Source organism: Wasmannia auropunctata, unplaced genomic scaffold, assembly GCF_000956235.1.
Source record: "Wasmannia auropunctata unplaced genomic scaffold, wasmannia.A_1.0 LD334492.1, whole genome shotgun sequence".
Taxonomy (NCBI): Eukaryota; Metazoa; Arthropoda; class Insecta; order Hymenoptera; family Formicidae; genus Wasmannia; species Wasmannia auropunctata.
The window spans coordinates 91,943-94,493 of NW_012028398.1; the positions used below are offsets into that span (position 1 = coordinate 91,943).

General features: G+C 26.2%; 1 pseudogene; it reads right to left on the bottom strand.

Moving 5' to 3' along the window:
- Positions 1–338: 338 nt before the first annotated feature.
- LOC105458646 lies at positions 339–1,471 on the bottom strand (annotated as a pseudogene).
- Between the last annotated feature and the right edge of the window lie 1,080 nt (positions 1,472–2,551).

Sequence of the window (2,551 nt, forward strand, 5' to 3'; positions counted from 1 at the left end):
GCGTAGGAGTCTGTCTAATCTTTTCGATGTCTATTATTTTTAGTATATTGTAGACTCATCTATTTAGTAAGGCAAAGATTTAATACATATTTCTACCTTGCGTAGGAGTCTATTTATTCTTTTCGGTATCTATTATTTTTAGAATGTTATAGACTTATCTATTTAGTAAGACAAAGATTTGATACATATTTCTTCTTTCTCCCTTTTTTGTTAATAACTTTTTAACGAATAACGAGCGACGGCTAAAACCTTTTGATAGTCACTCAGGGTCATAACCTTGACAACATATATGAAGGTCAAGGTCATTGGGGCTGGGTCCGTTGTTATCAATATTTACCTTAAAACATCACGTCAATTAATCGAAAAAAACCGTTAATATCCAAAAAATTTGCATGCGTCGGGAAATCCATTATCCATTTGTTATTATTACCACTACCAGCAGTACTTTGAGCAGCTTTCTTCTTCATAATTTCTAAAATCTTTGCAACTGTTAATCACCATCTCTCAGGATCATTTTTTGTATACCAATCAACAACTAGATTTAGATTTTCTGTTTGCTTTTTAGTACACCTCCTGCAGTTAGTTAGATAGGCTTCGGGGAACACCCCTGAAACCAAAAGAACACCCTTTTATATTTATTTACTCTACTTTGATTCTGATTAAATAAGTGGACAGAGTCTAAATATGATAGAGAATTAAAACATAAGGAAATAATAGCTTCTGAAAGTTGATATATGTGCTTCTTCAAGAATATGATTTTACACAAAAAGAAAACGGATAATTAATTTGTATTATATGTATATATATATTTCAGAAATCAATCATTTATTCAGAGATTAATTTTTTTCAGAGTATAAAATGACTAAAACATCTAATTATTGAATGAATGATTCGCATACAGTTTTCTACTTTTGCTACATTATTTTTGTATGACAAATTAATTTAGAGTGTCTTATCAAATATTTGTAATTGTTTTAACTTCAACTGAACTCCTTTTAACTCTTAAAAGTTTTATTTATAATTAAATAATAAAATTAAATTTTTGTTAAAATAAAGCTTGAAAATAAATAGAAAATTTTATTTTGTTATTTGTTTTCTGTCTTGATGCTTAGTTCGTCAGATGAACCTTTTATTTGACATTAATGTAAATGATTAGAAAATTATGAATATCTCGATGTTATCGTTCAGAAAAAATCGATTTCGTGACTAAAGAATTCATCTCCAAAGAAAGAAAGAAAGAAATCAGCAATAGCATAGATATCTGTTAAAGCCGCCTGTTCTGGTGTCCGACAAGGTTCTATTTCCATAAAACAATTGTATAATAATATGCTTCTCGCACTTCTTTATTGTCAAGAATAGCTTTAACATCGATGCGATCAAATTGATCAGAGTAGAGCTCTACTTCTTCTGCAAAAACGCACATTAGTACATTCATAACAGCGATCAACGTGATACAGCTGAGCCGAACCATTATTTCCACAATTATGATATTTAAAATATTGGATTGCCAATGAATTGTACATGTTATTTATATAAATGTTACTTGATAAAAAAAAATAACCTAATGTAGAATATATGCAAGATGCATGTATTAAAAATAAACTTAGCATATAAATTAGAGAATATTAAAAAGTACAACTTGGGAAAAAAAGTTCCATATATAATTATATATAATTATATACAAAATATGTCCATATATGTTTCTTTTCTTTGTAAAATTATTCTTTAATACAAAATTGATAATAATAAGAAGGAAAAGTAAAAAATAATTAAAAGAATAATTTTTACATTGTCTTTTTTACAAAAAATGAAGTTTGAAGAAATGAGAAAAATTGCTCATATATAATCATATATAAGTAATTAAAAATATACATATATAATTATTTATGAACAATTTTTATCATTTCTTCAAACTTGATTTTTTGTAAAAAAACAATATAAAAATTATTCTTTTAATTATTTTTTATGTTTCCTTCTTATTATTATCAATTTTGTATTAAAGAATAACTTTACAAATGAAAGAAATATATATGAACATATTTTGCATGTATATATATATGTAAAATTATATATGGATCTTTCTTTCCCGGGAAATTATATGTTTTACAAAATTAATGTACACTGCGCGTGTACGTTGCATTAATGTTTAAGGTTTAACGTATGCAAATATTATGTATGTAAATTTTGTGAATACGAGATGTCTGTAAGTTCCTGCTCCTTTTAAGCTCCTTTTAATAACAGACCTAGTTAATTTGAAAATAATTTTTTTTACCAAAAGTGTCAATAAGTTTTGAATTATGAGCAATGAAAAAAGAAGTCTTCATTTATTAAACTTCAAAAGGCTCAATTATTCTTACTGCACTATAATTACTTAATAATTAAAATACAATAAAATAATTACCTTTTGTAAAAATAACCTTATACTAGTGCAGTGAAGACACTACTGATATATAGTAATGTCATTGCTATACCACTGCAGTGCCACTATTTCATTTCAATAGTGTTTTCACAAACATTAGTAGTTAATTTTTACGAGGGACATATTTATTTA